The sequence below is a fragment of the Glycine max genome, chromosome 8, assembly GCF_000004515.6.
Source record: "Glycine max cultivar Williams 82 chromosome 8, Glycine_max_v4.0, whole genome shotgun sequence".
In the NCBI taxonomy this organism is placed as follows: Eukaryota; Viridiplantae; Streptophyta; class Magnoliopsida; order Fabales; family Fabaceae; genus Glycine; species Glycine max.
This window is the reverse complement of record NC_038244.2, coordinates 34504341-34527201: the sequence shown is the minus strand read 5'-3', so window position 1 is coordinate 34527201 and position 22861 is coordinate 34504341. Positions and strand designations below refer to the sequence as shown.

General features: G+C 31.5%; 1 long non-coding RNA gene across 1 annotated transcript; it reads right to left on the bottom strand.

Moving 5' to 3' along the window:
- Nucleotides 1-16445: 16445 nt before the first annotated feature.
- On the bottom strand, nt 16446-22528 carry LOC102665054 (uncharacterized). Its single transcript, XR_415650.4, has 4 exons — nt 22335-22528; nt 17184-17582; nt 16779-17110; nt 16446-16644 (listed from the first exon to the last, which is right to left on the bottom strand). It is a non-coding gene; the product is annotated as an uncharacterized lncRNA (long non-coding RNA).
- Nucleotides 22529-22861: the final 333 nt, after the last annotated feature.

Genomic DNA, 22861 nt, shown 5'->3' with positions numbered 1-22861 from the left:
AACTGTGCATATTCTTTTTAAGTTGTTTATCAATACATAATTTTTTTTCTCTCTTAAATATATTAATCAATTAGTTACAAACCAAAATAATTATTTCATTTGCAAAAAAAAAATATATATATATATATATATATATATATATATATATATATATATATATATATATATATATAAATACTAATATTCACCCTAGTTGGAATGTATTAGCAACCAATATCAAAATATTTTTTGAAAAAATATCTCTCACATCTTTTGGTTTTGTTAATTTATTATAAGAATATTTTAATATTTAATTAAAAAATAAACCAATTTTCTCTCCTATCACAACTTAATATTACTTTTATTTTTTCTCACTCCATATTTATTTTTTACACTAATTTCTCTTATCTTTCTCTTGAAACACCTTATTTTCATTTCCCAACAAAAAGTATCATTAAACAGGAGAAAGAAAATAGTATTTTATATTTTTTAAAATTAAGTAAAATACTATCATGTTCTTAAAATATTATTATTTTTTGTCCTAAAAATTTTGACATTAATTGTCAATGCATTCCAACTAGCTTAGAATGGACATTAGCACCCCCATATATATATATATATATATATATATATATATATATATATATATATATATATATATATATATATATATATAAAAGATTGTAAAACATTAAGAAAAAGAATTAGGTGGTAATTTGACATTTAATCCATCGTGCAACATTTGTTTGTAAACACCATATCATATAATTAATAAATACACCAAATATATGAATATATAGTTATATATTGATGATGTATAATTATATTTAGGGAATCACAAATTTTATATAAATTACCAAGTACTGTGAATTTTATATATCTTGGCTTCCTTAAGGTTGATTTCCATTTTTTATATTTATGAAAAATAGTACAAATTTTTGTTCAAATTGAATTTATATTAATAACATAAAGTACAGAAAAGTTGGACAGCATGAACATCAATAAATACCATTAATTAAATTCTAAAAATGACAGTGTCAAATCTCCTAGCATACCAACATATCTACAATCTAGAATGATTAAAAAAAATCGTAGAAACAATTAAAACATATAGGATGATAAACATATTCATATTAAACCATTTAGAGTGAATTAACTAAATAATTTAATTACTTTTTAAAAGGTGAGAAAAATATAAAAACGACTAATAATAGAGTTTGAACGTTAAGGAATATAATTTTTAACACATTTATTTTTAATCTTATTAAACAATGTCTGATGATAAATACTATTGACCGCTCCCACAATTTATCAGTATATTGTAATATTTTGTTATAGGTAAATATTAATGAGTGTCCTTAAAATATTAGTTAAAAAATTTAAAATATAAATATTATTATTAAAAGATAAAAAATTATATCATCTATAATTATTTATAATTACTTTTACATTTTTTTTATAATTTTTACAATAAATATTTTTTTAATCTGTTAATCAATATTCTTAAAATACTCATTATCAAGACCCTTTACTATATTATAAATTAAATGCGAGGGTGACATAAGTTTCTGATAAGCTGCTGAATTTGGAAATTTACACTGAAGGGAGATTAAATTGAAGTACTAAAACAAACCAGCATTACAGGGTTATACTCAGGATATGGGTCACTTAATTTAATGATTGATTCATTTATTGAATGAAAGAGGTGACAGATACTACTAAATAATAAATTTGTAAAATTATAATTGAAGACTATTTTCAATAAAGACCACATAACTGAGAAGGTATACTAAAAATTTTACCTGGTTCTTACAAAGTGAAACTCATTGTAAAAAATACCCTTTCAGACATCCGGAATTGTTCTCTGATAAATGGTTAATACTACGAACAAGCGCATACCTACAATAGTACTACTTCCGTTGTATTATAATTACAGCTTTAGTTTATTTATATAAAATAAAAATATCAATAAATAAATAAAAAAATAACAATTTTACAAATGAATCTTATCATGATTAATTTATTTTTTGTTTTTTAATCTATATCATAATATTACAGGAGATTTTTCGTCCGACCTCAAATATAAGAAAAAAAATGTCACCCTAATTAAAAAGAGCCATTAAACTTAACACCGCAATTAAATAAAAAATATTTTAAAGATAATAATATTAAATAAAATAAAATTAATTAAAATTTTCTTATATTTAATATTTATAAAAAATCATTTTTTTCTTATGTCTGAGAACAAAGAAAGTATAAGTAAAAAAAAATAATTAATGTTATATTGAACTATTAAAATAATAATTTTCTTGCATAATTATTGTTATGGGATGGAGGAAGTATTATTTTATTTTATATTAATTCTTTTAATTTTTTTTTCATAATTAAGCACTTTTAAATATGGTCCAAATGTCTAATATAATTCAGAATTGCCCATTGAACACAGGCATGGGCAGTGTATTTAAAGACTTCAGATATTAAATGTTTCCGTTTTCTCTAATTTTATTTTCCAAGTTGGGATCCAATCAATAAAGTTTGGTCAAATCATGTACAGTGCATATATAAGTCGTGTAGACTAAATTAATGGTAGTATTTAATGCGTCACTATGTACTTATATTTCTACCTGCTTCATGTGTATTTTAAGTTTTAATTAATTCATATTTTTAAAGAAAAATATTAATTTAATTAGTCATGTTAAATTTGTTAATTATTTATACTGTTATTTTAAAATTATTCTTTATTTCTTTTCTCACTTATTTGTTTCTCATCAAGGAATAATTGATGTTTGGAGAGAAAATATTATAATTAATTAAAGATATTATAAGAAAATAATTAATGTCCAAAACTTTTAGAAGATCTTATGAAAAAATAGTCTTATACATAGGAATGAAGATAAGAAAAAGTATTCCTTCCCTACCATTATAGTAGTAATTGTCGTCTAAAATTTTGTACCAAAATACTGCCTCTTTTCTTAAATGTAAGACTAGTTTTTTAAATTTTGTGTGTCCTTTGTATAAGACTTTTGAATTAATTATTTTTTGACCAAATACTTATAATTACTTTACAATAAATGCCATGTATTTTAAAAAATAAATGCATTATGACTATGTTGGATAAAACTATTTAAAAAACTAGTTAGAAGTTAGAAGCTAAAAAAGTAACTTATGAAATTAAAACTGTTTGATAAAATTAGTTGTTGAAGTAGGCGAAAAGTATAAATGATTGAAAAATAATAAAATCACAATTTATTTAAAAATGATAAGTAGAAAATTTGATAAATTTATTAAGAAAATATAAAAAACTAAAAGTTAGAAGTTAGTGTTTTAAAAAATATTACTCCAAATAGTGTTTCAAAAAATATTAGAAGATGCTAAGTAGCTACTAAAAAAAGCTTGTTCAACAAACATTCAAATGGGTTTTTTAACTAGTAAAAAAAGCTAGAAACTAAATAAGATGTCTTATCAAACATAGTCTATCTCTCTTATAAGGATTGGATGAAAAAGCTAACACACATTAATTAATTAGGTTGGAAAGTAATTAAATGGAAAGAGAGGAATTATCAGGCCCAATAATTTTAAGGATAATTTTGGCAAAATAATATAAATTGTTAACAAATTAAGTGCAAATCATATTGTGGACAACAACAATGTTAATGAGGTCTTCATTGATCTCACTAACACTAACGTCATGGACGAGGAACCAAACACGTCCAAAGAAGTTAAAGCTAATGAGGTTATGAAGTCCATTCAACAACTGAACCTACATCCAAGTAGTCAGAGACCTTACATGAAGCTACATTTAGAGAGCAATTGATGCATGATGCAATCATTGTTCTTCCAACCAGCTCCGGACCCACCCCAATCAACTACGTGTTGTTGATGGATTGACAAGTACACCAATTTGTCTCAAGTAGTAAAGTTAAAATGAAAGTCTGAGTATCGTATCCACATGAACTTTGTTTGTACTTAGGTAGATGAAGATTTGAAAAAGTTGTAGAAAAATAGAAATTTAATTTGAGAGAAAATTAAATCAAACAATAAAAAAATTAAACATGATTTAATTAAGGACAGAAAATCCAATATTATTGTAGAAGGAAATTCAAAAGATGGGAATGTTAAAAACTTAGCTTATCAGAGCTACTTTTTGATGTAATGTTAATAATTTTTCTCTATTTATAATTATTCCAATTTACACCTGCATCTACTAGTATACTCTAACTTTGGTCCCCCGCATGAAAGAGCCTAATTTATCTATTTTCTCTCCCAACTCCCTTTGTAGAGCTAAAATAGTAAATTGTATTAAGAATATAGATGTATAACAGACTAAACAAATATCAACACATCTCTAGTGATGCCTTTATTTAGATACCTTTTTTCAGTTCTATTAGAAAATAACATTTTCCAATGCTACCCCTAAAACTTATCATGCAAATGGGTGATCAAGCCACAAGCTATAGTATTAAGCACATGAAAAGATAATGAAAATGTAATATTCATAAATAGATAAGAAGAGAAATTACATCAAGAGTAGTTGGCTGCCAAGTTCCCAAAAAAAGGGTGTTAGCCTCTCATTGTCATGAAGACTTTACAATTGCAAGAGGGAAATATTTAGTAAAAGGGGAAAATAAGAAAGAGAATAGAGGCAAGGAATGAATTCCATTGCTTACTTCTCCTTCTTTTAGTCTTTGTCTTCTATAAGAAATTGTATTGGAATTTATGTGTGTCTTTTCCTTCTTTTTTCATCTTCTTTTATAGGTGTAGATTAGCAGGTTTTTGAATTAGTCTGATTTCCTTAATTATTCTGCTTTTCTTAATTAGTCTTCTTTCCTTAATTAGCCATTCTTTCCTCAATTAGCTATCTTTCCTTAGTTAGCTATAATTTCCTTAATTATTCCTACTTTTCTGGGCTTTATTTTATTCATTAAGCTTCATAAATCCATCACTTTTAATATTCACTGCACAAAAACTTACATGATGTTAATTTAACAATTATTTTCTCAAAAATAAAAAATTAGAAGAGAAAAATTACAAATTCCTCTAATATGATTGGATTGGTCATGGACACCTTTGTTGAACGTCAAAGGATTGAAAATAAGTTGTTTAGGAGATCCATGCAAGATGCCATCAATCAACAATTCATGTCTCTTGGGGCCAATTTCATCCAAAATCTCTAGCAAGCTCAATAGTCTCTATTTAGCGTTGCTGCTGCTGCACCTATTGCTCCACCTCCACCTGCCTAACCACTTCCACACCCCTATCCATCCCCAAACACTAAGTGTTACCCCTCCACCACAAACAACCAACTCTGAACCACCTCAACCACCACCTACAAACTTTGATACCCCATGTCCACCATCACTAAATCATCCACCACCATCTCAACCACCTCCACCACCTACTCAAGGACAACAATGATGTCCTTCATTATTTCTTTCTCCTTCAAACTCATAGTCTTTTTGTTAATGACAAAAGGGGGAAAAGTTTTATTAAAGAATTTTGATGTATTTGCCAAAACCACTTAATAAAATGAGGTGTTTGAAAGTCCATTTGCATATGTTCATTTTAATTTTTCCACTCTCATATTTATATGCTTGCATGTATATTATTATCTCCACTTGTATTGTCAAGCATAAGATTGTTGGACTCGGGGGGAGTTATGGACAATCTATCATCATATATATATAACTTTGATTATTCATCATACATAAGCACATCATATTCACTCTGATAATTATGATAATTATGTTTTTCTCTTAATCAAAATTTATATGGTTTGTCGTCATCAAAAAAGGGAAAATTGTTAGAACTGGACGATCTGTTCATCTCTGAGTTTTGATGAAAACAAAACTATAAATTTGTGATGACTAATGGTTTAAAAGTGTAAACGTACATCACTTATTAGTGGAAGCAAACATTTGAATTGATATATGAAGGACAAATTTACAAAGTATTGATTCTGGATCAATCCAGACATGCATCATCTATCATTAGTAGGAATCAAAGAATCAAAGATTGTCAACAGTCATATTCTGATTAATCAAGACCCCACATTGATTCGCTCATACTGTAAGCATAAAAGGGGCATCAAGTCTTTTCTGAAAACTAACAAATTAACATAGAACACTACCAATACTTAAGTCCAAAGCATAAGAAAATAAGAGAGAAACATTGTACTTATAGAGTCAATCCTTTTCTTACCAAGGTTATCTAACTATACCTTATTGTAAACACACTCTCTATGTGTTAGAATATGTGATTCTACAAATTGTTGTTTGTGAAAGACAAGCTTAGTGACAAAATAATACTTGGGTGTTCTTAGATTCAGGGGGAGTCTAAGCATTATACCAGTAGTGGCCTAGAGAATACTTATAAGTCAGGAGTGGCAAGTCAGAATACTTGTTGTAATAAAGATTGATTAATGGAACCATTTATTGGTTGGTAAAGGAGAACTGGATGTAGTTTAGGTTGAGTGAACCAATATAAAACAAAGTGTTTCTATTACTTTCCTTTAAGCTTGTCAAAGTATTTTTAAAGTACACTATTAACACATCTTTGTACACAAGTTTTACTTCAAAACATTGTTTATAAACCGTTGGACAATAGTCCATTACTTTCTGTGAAAACATAAGACTTGTCACTGGACGAAAATCTTTGTAAACTTATAATTGTTTATAAAATCACTTCCATTGTGAAAAATTTTCAAAGTTTATCTAACACACTATTCAACCTCTTTCTAGTGTGATTTATTGTATTTTAGTTGGTATCAAAGCTCACCCTCTTGGGTTGAGTATTCTAACAAATACAAAGGAAGATCCTGATGGAAGAAGGTTACTCCACCAACAAGCCTCCATTATTTAGAGGAGCAAATTATGGTTACTTGAAGGAACGTATGATATCTCACTTTGAGTCTATTCATATCGACCTCTAGGATGTGGTAGAAAATGAAAACTACACTCCACTTGATGAATAACTTAATGAAGTTCCTAAGAACATGTGGATAGACACTTAGAAACAAAGGTTCCCGCTAAATTCCAAAGCCTATAATGCACTGTTATGCACCCTCAGAAGAGGAATATATTAAAGTCCATAACTTCAGAAGTGAAAAATAAATGTGGGATGTAATGCCCTTGATTCTCAACTTCTTGGTTGCTTACACTATGACACCTCACACTATGACACTTCATTCAACTTCTCATTGGTCAGAACCATCCACCGATCAGAACCATCAGTAGATAGCCCTTTCTGAGACCTCAACAATATGCTTCGGCTGCTTTCAAGATCAATGACTGTCCCCACAAATAAACACAAGACTTTTTAGGATGCTTTGTCCTCACTCACATGCTTTCTAGGAAATTTCCCAAAAGATCACCCATCCCATAATTGCTCCAAGCCAAGCACGATTAATTGTGATGTTCTTAAGTACTAGGCTACCAAAAAGTAGATGCATCTACTTTTTGGTAGCATATCACTTAAGAAATCCACAGTTAAGTGTGTTTGGTTTGAAGTAGTTATAGGATGAGTGACCTTTTGGGAAGTTTCCTAGAAAACATGTGAGTGAGGACAAAACATGCTAAAAATTATCATGTTGGTTTGTGGGGACAGTCATTGGTCTTGAGAGCAGTCAAGCGGTGTCAGAGTTGGTTGTTAATGTCTTAGAAAGGACTACCTACGGAGAGTTTTGACCAGTGGAGGATTCTGACCAACGAGCAGTTGAGTGAAGTGTCACCATGTGAGGTGTCGTAGTGTGAGAGGTGTCAAGAATGTAGAAGCAAAGCTTCCAAGCTTATTTTGATGATGCCAAAGACTCAAGTCAAGAATCAAGATTCAAGCAAGTTTCAAGAATCAAAGAGTCATTCAATCAAGAATCAAGATTCAAGTAAAGAATCAAGAGAAGACTCAAGATATGCAAGAACCATTAAGATAAGTATAAAAAGAGTTTTTCAAAATATTGAATAACACATATTTTCCAAAAGAATGTTTCAAAGAAATATCTTTTATCAAGAGTTTTTACTCTATGGTAATTGATTACCAAAAGGCAATAATCGATTACTAGTAGCCAACTTTCTTTTCAAACTGATTTACAAAGTAGTAATCTATTACCATGTTCATGTAATCGATTGCCAATGTTTTTGAACGTTGGATTTCAAATTTCAAGAGTCACAACTTGTGATAAAACATTTTCAAACTTGTGTAATCGATTACACAACATTTGTAATCGATTACTAGTGTTTCTAAACGTTGGTTTTTAAAATCTAAACATGAAGAGTCACATCTGTTGATGTGTAATCGATTACCCTATAATGGTAATCGATTACCAGTGATTGGTCTTGAAAAATAAATTGCCAAGAGCCACAATTTTTAAAGTGACTAGTTTTTGAAGAATTTGCCAAGAGTCACAACTTTTGAAGTGACTAGTTTTCAAGAAAGTCACAACTTTTAAGTGACTAGTTTTTCAAGAAAGTTACAACTTTTAAGTGACTTGATTTCAAGAGAGTCACAAGTTTTAAAAGTGACTAGTTTTGAAGAAATTGCCAAAAGTTACAACTTTTAACATGGTTTCTTCAAGAGCCATCAAATGGCTATAAATATGTGACCATGGCACGAATTTCAAAAAAACTACTGATTACTGAATCATTCTCAACTTCTTTCTAAAAGTTTTTGTTCAATACTTGCTTTGTCAAGAAAAGTTCATTGGGCAAAAACTTGTGCTATTCTATTTTCTTCCTCTCCTCCATTCTTACAAAAAGCTTTTCAAGAGACCTACTCTTGGTGACTGTTTTTCAAGAGAAGGTCTTCTTAGTTAAACATTGGACTCAAAAGGCTAACCGCTTTTGGGTTCATTGCAAGAAGCGGATTTGCTTCTTGGTTGATCACTAGATCCAAAAGACTAACCGCTTTTGGGTTCATTGCAAGAAGTGGGTACAACTTCTTGGTTGTTATCACTGGACTCAAAGCGCTTTTGGGTTCATTGCAAGAAGTGGGCATAACTTCTTGGTTGTAATCACTGAACAAAAAGGAGAGGATTCCTTTGTGGTTCATTGCTTGTAAAGGATTTTACAAGGATAGTGGAAATCTCAAGCGGGTTGCTAGGGAACTGGATGTAGGCACGAGTTGTGGCCGAACCAAGATAAATCCGATTTTGCATTCTCTCTTTCCTTATCTCTTTTACTTTCTGTTATCTTTACATTTCCGCAAGTTATTTTCCTTCATTTATTATTTTAGTAATTTGTTAACAAAGAAATAATTGAATCTAGGGAATAATTAAGAAAGGGAAAATTTCAATTAGGAATAGTAAATGAAATCTTAATTCAACCCCACCTTCTTAATATTTCTGAGGCCACTTGTCCAATAGAGAAGTCGACAATCGAGGATGTTACATGGGACATATTAGCCATAACATATGAAGGGTCAAAACAAGTAAAGTGTAACAAGCCCGACTTGTTAACACGTAAGTATAAACTCTTTACTATAGAGGAAGATGAAGACATACAAAGTATGTTTGGACACTTCCAAACCATATTGAATGAACTACAATCTCTTGGTATAACTTATGAGAGAAGTAAAAAATCTTGATTCCATGTCCATGGAAGAACTGGTTAGAACCTTAAAGGTTCATGAACTGAACTAGAACCGGACGAAGGAGTTAATAAGGGAAAATCTCTAGCTTTGAGTGCATAAAAGACCAAAAAGTCCTCAACATCCACCTCTAGACTAATTCACAATAATGCTCTTAACGCAATCCTATCCTCCGATGATGAATTTGATAAAGAATCAAATAAAGATGATCAACTAGCCTTCATATCCATAAAGATATGGAGGAAGAAAGGCAAATCAAATTGGAAAGGCTCGTCCAAGAAGCCATCCAGAGACAGTATGGACAAAGAAAAAAAACTCCATCATCTACTACGAGTTCAAGAATCTAGGACACTTCAGGTCTAAATGTCTAGACCTGGATAAGACAAAGGACAAGAAGAACCACTTTTGTAGAGTATGGCTGCATCCAAGTCACATTGGATTGTACCAAACAATTATATTCCTATGGTTTTGATGTTAACAAAGTATAAATTTTATGTACTAATCTATCATGCTTAAGTTACAAATTATTTTATCTCTTTGAGATATAAGCAGAAAAGCATGAACAGAAGGGTTCTAGACGATAAGCAAAGTACTAGTCATTGGACGATATTGCTTTTGTGTCCAACCTTGAGAAGACAACTGCTTTCGCACTTGGCTCGTAATGCAAAAGTAATGGAACAATTACTCAATCCTCAAGAACTGAAAACAATCACAAGAAAGTAATGTCCACAGGCTCTAAGGAACTCATACTTTAACACACAAAAGGAAAGATTTGAAATGTCTTATCTCGACATTCTTAATTCCTTTTGTTTTATGTTGTTAATGTTTCTTTTGATCTGTATGCTAAAAGTCAGCTCTGAGCACTAGGTGGCCCTAACAAACTGTACTTCTCTGAATATATCCTACAGAAAGCATTTATGGTCTCCACTCTCTCTCTGTGCACTGTAGCAACCTCGTGTTAAGCGCCAGAGCTATTTGAAAATGGCTAGTTGAGATCTCTCAACAGATCCAACCTCTAAAGTCTATATAAAGCATGAAAATGTTCATGTTAAGGATCTCAAAAAACAAAAGAATATTCAAAGAAAAAACGAACAAGTGTTGCAACGTTGTTAGTCCACTAAACGAAGGAAACTTGAGTGAATTGAGTGAATCTTAGCATTGCTAAGTTAGCGAGTTTCATAGTATTCAAGATTATTGTGCAAACACTTACTAAGTGATTAGAATACTTTTTCTATCAAACATATACTATTTGTGAAAGCCAGGAGTGGCTTAGTGACAATGAATACTTGGGTCTTAATCTCAATAGGAGATTAAGTGTAGTGCCAGGAGTGGCCTAGAGAGTACTCATTGCAGTCATAAGTGACATAGAGAATACTCAGTTGTAATCAAAGATTTGATTAGTGGAATCCTTTAAGGTTTGAAGGAGAATAAGACATAGCCCAAAGGTTGGGGTGAACCAGTACAAAACCTTTGTGTTTACATTACTACTTCTATATAACTTGTTCTTTTCTTTAAGTCACTTCAACACTATCATATCCAAGTTTTGCGAACTGGTTTTCCAAGCATAAAGCTATTTTGAACCCTTTGGACAAAACCCTTCATCCATTGATATTTTCTTTAAGAAAAGTCTTTTATAGATTTTGAAAGACCAAGTTTTATCCATCACACTATTCAACCCCCTTTCTAGTGTGTTTAAGGTATTTCTACTTTAAGTCAAAAAACAAAAAGATGCTCATAAGCGTGTGGGTAGACTTGGACAACACATTGTCCTATGAAGAAACACAAGAAGAAGCAAACTTTTGCTTAATGGCTGACACCACTTCAGAAGAATCTGTGTTAGACTCAAACGAGGAGGTAAATCTCGATGACCTAGAATATTAAAAATTGGCTTATCATGAACTTCTTTCCAACTCGTCCATTTTGTCTAAAGCTTACAAAAACTTGAGGAAGGATTTCAAAAACCTTTTCAAAGATCACACCAAGCTAAAAAAGGGTCATCAAAATATCAGTTCCCCAAATGAACATAATCAAAATAGTATAGCTTATGACACCTTTAAGGAATCATAACTTATTGGAAAATGAGAAGGTACCAAAAGAATGAGATATATTGATGAGGGACTTTAAGATATTGGAAGAAAAGGTCTAGTCTCTACAAACAGAGCTAAATCGAGTAATTGATCTTCTTGATCATCTTAATAAAGAAAGGTATGACCTATAGCGAGAGTGTTCACAAGCAAAACATGATTATGATAACTTGAAAGAAAGTAAATGTAATCTATGGGTTGAATGTGAAAATTATAAAAAAACCCTAAAGTTTCTGAATGATAAGCTTGAGAAGAATGATAATCTCAAGGGACAACCTCAAGATGTGGTAAAACTTCATTAAGAGATTGGATAGTGACTCTATCCAAGTTTGGTGGAAGTACGGGGAATTTTGATAAAAGGTTAAGATATAACAAATGTCCTTCTCATAGGATTGGACATGGATATAAGGGAAAAACTTATGATCATGATAAGAAAACTAGTATATGTTATTTCTGTGGAAAGATTGGACATATGATGTAACACCTAATTTTTCGTAAAATAAATTAAAAAGAATTTTGTTTAAGAATAAATAGAGTTTTAAAAAATAATGAAGTTTTTATAATTAAATAAATAAAAAAACATAATTTTATTAATTAAAATAATAGTTTTAAGGTAAATAAAATAAATATATGTCTTTAGAACAAACGTAATGAATTTGTTGTTTCTGTATAAATTCTCATTATTTGTGAAATTGATGGGTAACACGCCTACCTAACGTGTCTCTAAACACACGCTGCATTGTTTTTGGTTTTGCTAAGCAATATGTTGTACATGAATTAATTAGCCTTGTATTTCCCTTCATATATACTTTGTTGTGTTTCGATTGATTATTTTAGGCTTCTACAAAAATTTGACTTGCTGGTCTAAACATGGTTGCATTGCCAAATTTTAAATGGTATATGATGTTGTTAGCTGGCAGGACCTATTGATTGGTATCAGCCAAGATAAAAGAAACATATTTATTTAACTTGAACTTTCTTGGTTGTGGCACAATTTGATATGTTTTATGTACAATACTCTATATTTATATTCTATACATGAATGTCTCGGGAAAAAAAATGATTACATGTGTTACCACAGTTGCATTCAAAGATATGTGTAGTACGTAATATTTTCAGCTTGTGTGCATTTTCATCTTAAGTCGATGTTCTTTTGGAAGAATGAAAGTAATTTTTTTGTCCTTATTGTGTAATTGTAAACTATCGGCTTTTATTATGAAACAAACTATCTACTTGTTTACAAAATTGTCACTTACTATAGCGATGGATGTTTGGGATTGAAAAATGTGCATAGGATATGATTTACAAACTAAACTTGACTTGTATATTAATGTTTTTTGTTCTTGATATGATGTGATTCTAGCCCTAATCCAAACAATGAAGGCCAAATATTATAATTGATCTTGTTTGACTTGGTTCACTCCCCTGAGGCAATTTTAGATGCCAAGCATGGAGCTTTTCTCTAACCATTTAGTTTTAGTAAGACAACATGTCCAAGGCCTTGTACAAATGGTACATAACTGTGATGCTATTTTTAAGTTGGTATTATTTAGGAGAATATCTTAAAAGCATAGGTCTTCAATTGTTGATGTTATGGTTAATACTTCTCTTTTTCCTTTAAATTTTTAGCCATTGACCTTTCCTTATCATGCGAGTTTTCTAATGCAAATGTATATTGGGACTTTATTTTTAAGTGAATTAGGCTGTGTGATGAATTAAGCCGGTGCAAATTTTGCTGTAAGGATTTCTTCGTATGTCCATTTCTTTTACTTCAATGTTGTATACCCATGACAATTAATCTATTACGATGACTGTGCTTTTGAAACTCTGCATCTATATTTATACGGAAAACAATAATGGATGACATAGTGCTCCTAATTTCAATGAAATTTTGGATATGAAACCCAAGTATGAAATGTGTGTTTGTTGTGGCCTCAATGGGATTTTGGATTTGAAACATAGTTCCTATATATTTTCACTTGACTACCTGTCATTAACTTCTTATGGTGTGATCCTTTATGCTGAAACTTTGGTTTTGGAATTTTCCCAGTGTCAAGTTTCATCATCTGTAAGCTATGGTGTTTCCTAATTGATTGTGAAATTAGCTTCACAGATATGAAAAATGTTGCTATGCATTTCCTAAAATAAAAGAAAAATAAAATGAGGAAGAAAAAATGTAATGGCTCGTGGGCTATTATTTTGTTCAGTTGGGATAGATAAAAGTCTTTTTAACTTGTTAGTAAATGTATTTTTGTTTTACCAATTGTCTCTGTTCAGTCATTCTGCCTACATGTCTCCCCAGATTTGTGTATTTGATCCTATCTCCCTTTTGTATCTCTACCAATATTATGTGTGTTGTGTTACTGTAGAACTGTGAATGTAAGTCAAGTTTGTTATAAGAATAACATTTCTGTCATATCAGTGGTGGCGCTAGCCACTAGCCATTAAATCATCATGGTTTGAGATTCTCTGCAGCTTGGGAGTCTAGAGGGGGATGCATAAGGAAACAAATGCTGTATAAGAAAAATAGATCCTAAAATTTTTAAGACGAGTCAAGTTTCCCAACCTGTTACTCAAGGTGCTACCTTTGGTTGTTACTCCTTCATCAAATATGATCATAGCAAGTCAAAACCACATCAACCCTTAATGACATCATCACTTCAGAAAATACTCTACCCTTCATTTAAAGAACTTTTCAAACCCAATTTTCTCAACCATTTTCCAATTAACATATCCACTTAACATTATACAATTAATAAACAAACATTGAACATACAAGCAGCTGAATTACCCTTAACAGGATTTTCAATTTAACAAGAAAATTATAATCTTGTGTTTGAATCAGGAATTTCAAAATTTCAAGGAATTTAAAATACCTAGAATTTGAATTGCTTTGATTTTAATTTCCTTTACTTTTCAAATTTTTTGTTTGGATAAATCAATTCAAATTTTTTCCATTTTAAATCCTTTGTTTGGATAGGGCAATTCAATTTCCTCCATATGCAAATTTTCAATTTTATATTTTAAATAGATGAAATTTTAATATTAAAATTTATAGAAAATAAACACAATCTAATTTTGAAATATTAATAAAAAATATTTTCAATTTTTAATAATTTATAAATATAAAATATTGATTATTTTAACTAGGATTGTTTTGCCTGACCATAACCAGTGATGTTTTTAAATCGACATCAACCAAAGCTATTTTTTGGTCGACATCAAATAGAGTTTTTTTTGTCAAAGTATGCATGGAATATTTGTCAACTGACGTCAATCAGGGACATTTTTTGGCTAACGTTGGTTGAGTCTATTTTTCAGCCGATGTTGGCTAAATTTTTTTATCAACGTCGGCTAGGATTTGTTTGGTCGACACCGACTATGGTCTTTTCGAATGACATTGACCAAGGCTATTTTTAGTCAACATCGGCCTAAAAAATCTTAGCAGACATTGACAAAAATATCTACCCAATATCGACTTAAAAATAGCTTGGTCAATGTCGACCAATAGAACCTACTCGATGTCGGCCGAAAAACATCAGTGGTCAACGTTGGCCGAAAAATCCCTAGTCGAAGTTGGTTAAAAAATAGCCCTGACTAATGTTGGACAAAAAACCCTACCTAACATCGGCTAGAAAATAGCCTTGGCTAAAAAATAACTCTGACTAATGTCGATTGAAAAAAAATCTAGTAGATGTCGAATTTAAGAACCTAATCGATGTTGACTAAAAATAGTCATGCCCGATGTCGGTCAAAAATACCTAGTAGGTGTTAGCAAAAAGAACCCTAGCCAACATCAACCAAAAAAACCTAGCTAATATGATTAAGAAATAGCTCTGACTGATGTCAGCCAGAAAACCCTAGTCGATGTCAGCAAAAAAATCCTAACTAACGTCGGTTAAGAAAATCTAGTTGACATCAGCCAAAACACCCTAACTAACATCGGCTAAAAAATAACCCTAGCCGATATTGTCTAAAAAATAGCTTTGGCTGATGTTGGCTGGAAAAAGCTAGCTGACGTCGGCTGAAAAACCCTAATAGGTGTCTACTCAAAAGTTAGTCATGATCGATGTCAGTAGAAAAAATCTAGCCAACGTCGGCCAAAAAAATCATTGGTCAACATCAACTGAAAAAACCTGGAGGACAACAGCCAAAAAAAAATCCTTGGTCGACGTTAGCAAAAATTTCCCATGACCGACGTCAGTGAGAAATTAACCCTAACCAACATCATCTAAAAGAAAAAAAAATAGCTTTGGTTGACATCATACAAAAAAATTTTGACCGAAAAATCTCGATCAACGTTAGTGAAAAACTACTTATGTTGATATCGGTCGTAAAAACTTTGGTCACCCATAGTTGTGAGTGTTGATGGAGAAAGAGTCGTGAGGAAGAACGTGAATTAGAGTGAGCATCTCCGAAAAAAGAATTTCAAATTCTATATTTTTTGAGAGAATTTGAAATCCCACTGTTTTAGTCAATCAAAATGATTCATAAAAATACCAAAAATTAAATCTCCTTTCAAATACTCTATCCAAACAAGCTATTTTATCATGAATCATTTTAAATTCCTTGAAAAAAATGAATTTCCTTGCTAATTGAGTATTCATAAAAATACCAAAAATGAATCATTTTAAAGATGAATGATATGTAATTCCTTGTTCTTGTTAAAAAAAAATCAATTATCTAGTCTCACAGTAATTTTAAAAAACATATTAAAATTAAACAATTACATAATTTAAGGATAATTATCTCATACAAAATTCAAACATTGATATTAATTTCATTGTTTGTAAGAGAAGAAAATACTTCAATCCATATCAAGACCTAAAATTATATATCATCAACATTGATGTCACTTCACTTATAATACTCAATAATTCATGAATTATTTTGCAAATTAGAGGGTCCAAAACAAACAACATAATCAAACAATCTTAGAATAATCAATTTTTTTCTTGCTTTGTAAGAATGAAATTTCTCCTCTCTATTCTTTGTTCACAATAACCTGACATAGAAGAAACAAAATAATATAAGTAACAATAGGAAAGACAAATAACTATACTTCAACTAGGCATAAAAAAAGACACAATTTTATAATTTGAAAGTTGAAATTGAAAATGCAGACAAAAGGTTACTCACCAAGTTTCATTTTGCAAGATGTGTTAAAACATAATCTGTCTTTTCGTGAATTGGAAGTATTTCACAATAACTAATTGCTTTGGGTCGTCAGTTAACCATTTAATAGCTTTAGCCCATTGTTGTCTATTAAAATCTAGTATCAAAGTTGCCTCACGTAACACTTCTTGAATATCTTCATCATCGACTTTACCATCTATTTTTTCTAGCATTCTGTCAAAAGAGTTGACCATTTTATCCAAAGAAGCTGCTATTCCTTCTTTTTCTCCAATCCACACTATGTCATCCCAGTTTTGAAGCACCTTGAATTGAAACGGTTTAGCCGATTTGTACGACTGGAAAAAAAAAGAAAAAGTCAAATCCAATCTACTTTGAATAACAAATAACAATATATTAAAGAATACTTACAATACAATATTCATTCCAAGCATTTTCATTCTCAACTGTGATCATGTGTTTAGTGCCATCCCAATCAAACCCACTCTGGCCAAGGATGTCACTTACAATACCATACCACGATCTCCATAATTTGATACGGTTTTTGACATTATCTGATCTGACATTAAACATTGAAGCTTGTAGACAACACTGCGGCTGCAGTATTCAATGCTGACCTTTTCCAACCTCCGTCACCCTTGTTGCCCAAATTCCTTTGATCTCTCAGTACATCAGTTAATACGCTTTCCATCTCCAAATTCCATGTAAAATAACTTCTTGTTTCCTCATTGTTTTTTCCTAAAACTTTTTTTTTTGCTCGTCATTTTTTTAGTAGATGACTCCATTGAAATTAATGTCACTTATTTTAACCTGCACATAACAATTATTAGATACAACCTACTTTATTCATTTGATTAGTACACTGCACAATCATAGAAAATATTTCAAGCAAAGTTTTTATGTAATAGCAAAGTACATAAAAGTCTATCTTCAATAGAAAAGTACAATAGTAACAAAGCACACAAAGTTTGTCTGCAATAGCAAATTATATTTAAAAAAGAACAATCCATAAGCAAAGTTTCTTCTAACTTGATAGTTAGCAAACATATTCATCGCTAATGTATCTCGAAATCTTGTCCATTCCTCAATAGCTTGAATAGTTGTGATATCATCTATGACATTGTTTTGAACTCTTTCCCTTGATTGATGGACTAACTCTTCATCAACAACAGATAAGAATTCTAAGTCTTAAACTTCTAAAAGTTGATCAGTTTGTTATTCGTCTCTTATGAAATTGTGTAACACAAAACAAGCATTGATAATTCTTATTTGTGTCTTTATATAAAAAAATGAAGGAGTTCTTAATATACTCCATCTTTTTTTCAAGATCCCAAATGACTTTTCTATTGCATTTTGGGCACTTGCATGACTAAGATTAAATAACTCCTTGTAACTTTGAGGGGTGTTTCTAATCCACTCATTGAGATGATATCTAGTCCCTCGATATGGTGCTAAAAATCCTGGACCATTGGTATATCCCGCATCCACAAGAAAGTACTTACCTACAATGTTTAAAATAAAAATCATAGGCTTAAACTAGAAAAAAAAAAAGAAAAATATTATTTCCAAGAAATATTACCAGTTGGAATTTCAAGTTTGTTTTGACGATGTAATGCATCTCATAATACTCGAGAATCTCTTGCAGATCCTTACCACTCAGGTAACACATAAATAAACCTTAAATCTGAACCACAAGCGGCTAACACATTTGTAGAGACATCACCCTTTCTATTACGATATCTAGGTCTCTCATCAGGAGAAACTGTAACCGGAATGTGAGTCCGATCAAGTGTTCCAATACATCTCTACAAATAAGACAATTTTTTTAGATTCTAAGAAAATTTTATAATTAACTAATCTCTCCACTTGTTTGCTTTCGCACCTTCTAAAGTACAAGGTTGAAAATTCAAATAGTCTTTGCTCACTTTCATTACCACTCTCAAGACATCGTTGAATTGCCTACTTATGGTTTTTTTAGATCTACAATAACTAAATTGCACTATCCTATGCTTTAGGTTGTGAACAAGAATATGTAAAAACATTGCTACTGCTTCAGTTGTTGGAACATTTCTTGTTCTTACTAATCCACCATTTTCTTGTAAAATTCTACAAAGGTTAAAAAATGCATTTTTACTGAGCCTCAGTTGTTCAATGCAATCTTTCTCTGTCCCTCTATAAAGACGATTAAGGAATCTGCGACGTTCTAGTTCTCAATTACGGGTTTGTTCCTTAACAAAATAATTATTATGATGCCATGTCACTACACCAATGACCATATGAACAACACAAGTAGCAACTAATAAGATTATCTTTTTATACTCTTCTCTTTTACGTTTTCTTGAAGTAATTACAGTGTCAACTATGCTAGGATCCATTTCTTCTCAATTCAAACCGCACGATAATGATATAAGATAATATGTGCATATACTATTTTGAGATTTAAAACAAATATCTAGGTAAAAGATGTAAAACAATGATACTAGTGCAATTTAAAGTATAGATAGAGATGATCAACTAGAAAAAAAAACTAACAAAGTTTCGTATATTAGGATCAATAAAATAATAGTAGACAGAGATGTTGGACAGCATTGCAGAAAATGATGCAGTTTTTTTGGCCTATGAATGATTTGTACATTATTATCCTATCACACCTTTTTTATTGATTATGATATATATTTTTACTCAAGAACTGCAGATTAAGGTGGATAAGTTATCTCAGGCCTGATTTGAAGAGAGGAGCATTCTCACAGCAAGAAGAGAACTCCATTGTTGAACTTCATGCAATCCTTGGCAACAGGTACTACTATATTTTGTTAGTTAATATTTTCCATAGGCATAGAAGTAGTTAATATTTTCCATCATTATTTTTGTCTATATTCAAGATTTTTTTTTCTCTTTGTTCACATCTGATGTTGCTGTCTAGTTTCCTCAACCAGATCAGCATCTGCTCGATCAAGTATATATATTTAATTTCTTGATACTTAGTAGCCATATTGTTATTGTTATTCTGGTCTTTGAATAGTATCTGAAGGCATCTAGTTTCATCAAGAGAAATAGCACACAAACACGCACACACGTATACGAACATGCACACACACACGTCACGATGATGAGTAAGATCAGCAACTTGAGTTCTGTAATCAGTTCTGATCTCATAGATGCCAAGCTTGAAGAGGTTTAATTTTCCTTTTTAATTTTATGCTATTGCTATTGCTAAAGTTTGAGCATAATTCTTTGTTAATTAAAGGCAGCTGCTTCACTCTCTTTGTTTTCTTTTTCCCTTGTATTATTCTTCTTGTTCCTCTTATCTCTCTGTCTTTAGCTTTAATTTTGGTTTTTCACTTGAATTTTCAATGGAGACTTCAGGACTGGCTAGGCTTGCCCGCAGGAGTGAAGTTTGATCCCACAACCAAGAACTAATAGAACATCTTGAAGCCAAAGTGGAGGCAAAGAACATGAAATCACACCCTTTGATAGATGAGTTCATTCCCACTATTGAAGAAGAAGATGGAATTTGTTATACCCATCCAGAGAAGCTTCCAGCTGTGAGATATACACTGTGAAAATATACTAGAAAAAAATAAATTTAATTCACCTCCCGTTAATTTCTAACTCTCATTATTCTCTAACATGCAGTGTTAATTAGTGTTGTTTTCTAACTATCTTATTCAAAGTTCCATAAGTAACCCTTTCTAAAACAATGACAACCAACTCTGATATCAATTAATAAGCACCCAAGCAAGCACTTGGGAAACTCTGCCTTAAAAGTTAACTGTCAAGGAGGGAGAACCAAAGCCACTCAAGTACCCCACTGAGAATTCCATACTACTTGATGTAACACTTAGGCAGGCACCACCCTATAATACCCAAATCTCTATCAAAAGAGGAAATTTTCTCCCTATATTAAGAGTGCCATTGTTCGCAACAAGTGTTACCAGATTACAATTGTTTTATGTATATTCTGATAATTGATAAAGCATAAATGGACAATCCAAATATTCTATTCTGGATATGTGCCAGCAAACAAGTAACCCATAACCATCCACATATTAGCTAATTGTTAAGAATCGGGTATTTTATTAGAAAGATAGGGAAATCTCCCTTGAAAAAAGCTACAAATATTTAGAACTTAACCTCCCCAGCCCGCGGGTCCTAATCCTCTCTCAAATGAGAATGACGATATAGCCTTTCTTCCCTATTGCAGCCCAACAAACTAACAGATATTAACAAATAATTACCACTCTCACCAACAGATATCAACAACAAACAGATATTTATAGACACCTAACACTAACCTTGGAAATAGACTGCAGAACCTCAGTGATAGTTTTAGGTTTGTTACACTGATCAGGAAAATCTTGGTAATCTATACCAGCTTGTTGGGCCCACTTCTCTAGGGACTGTTGTGAAGCAACTAACCATCTTATTCACTACTCATCATCCTTTGGATATTCAACAGCTAAAACCTTTGATGAGGTATATATACACTACAACTAACTTCTATGCCTATAGCTACTACTGCAACTACTTCTATGCCTATGGATAGATATCCCCTTGAAGTTTCTTCCACCTCCAAGATCAGCAGTGGCAACAACAACAGCACCCTAGACAGGTTTGACAACTCCACCACTAGTTCTGATATGATGGGAATGGGATATTTTCCTTTCCAGCACCTCAACTATGGACCAATCATGGGACTCACTACTACTCCCAACAACACTCCACTTTGCTTCATACCAAGTTCCACTTCTTCTCAAATGATGTCAGAGCTGAATTCCACCATGTTCCATTCTATGTTTCCAACACATAAATTTTACCTTAACAACCTTTCTTCAGTAAAACTAAGCACCCTTGTTTTCCTTTTTCTTGTATATTTTTAGTCTTTAGGTGAAGTCAAAGCAATTTTATTGCGAATTGGAAATTTTCTTGTAGGAGTAACATTATAAATATGTTTTATATTGCTCCTCTTTGAATATATTGAAAAAGGTGAAGTTAATTCTGACAGTTGGTTTGTGTTTGCAGTTCATGAGAGTGAAATGCAATAATCACATTAGCCCCAACCAGACATTAACTAGGTCTAATATTACATTTTCCTGTAATTTAGTTATTATCTGGTTTACATCTCCTCTTAATTTGCTACAAGTAGTTACTTATACATGCACAGCCAAAGGGGTCCGCTGCATCTCTCTCATCTCTGCTTGATATGCCTCCTCTTGACTCTCAATTGAAGTACAAGTTGGGACTAACAAAGTGAAGAAACCAAAGTTCTTATAAAAGAATAAACACAAGCACCTACAATGCAAGGTCTGTTCCTAACAAATTAGTAAAAATGTCCATAGTAAAAATTAACGAAATCAAACAATGAGCAATGAGCAAACATATGGTGCTCACAACCTATCTCAACTCCAAACCCATCCAATTCCACACCCACCAACATATCAAAATCATTGAAACAAAATAAATGAAATAGAAAACGAAACATAAATCAATAAAATCAAGCGACCCTTGTAGATACAAAAATGAAATCAAAATCAGAGATGAGCGAGCAAGAGAGAAACCTACCAGTGAGAGGAAGAAAAGCTACGGAAAGGGAGGTGGTAGCTCGTGACGTTGCTGAGAGGGGAAGAGAGAGCTACGCGTGTGTGCGCTGAGAGGGAGAGAGCTGGTGGTGTGCTGAGAGGGAGATAGAGCACTACGGAGAGTGTTTCTATAGACGGAGGAATTTTAATTCCTTTTCTTTTGATGAGAATTTGAAATTCTGTCAAAATTAGTAGATTGAAATGCTTTATAAAAATGATATCATTTTAATTACTTTAAAATATCTTATCTAAACAGATTACATTATAGGAAAACATTTTAATATTCTTATTGAAATATTTTACCTGATTTAATTTTACCATCCAAACACATACTTATGGTGGCAAATGTGAAAAATTATGAAAATGCTTATGGAATCCCTTCATGATAAAATCTAGTACCCAAAACTCAAACGTAAATCATGGGTTGTTTATGTTTTGGGTAAAATGGTGCTTGCGGTGTTCTCATGTAACTTAATACTTGGAGAAAAAAGTTAATGGAGTTGGTAAAAA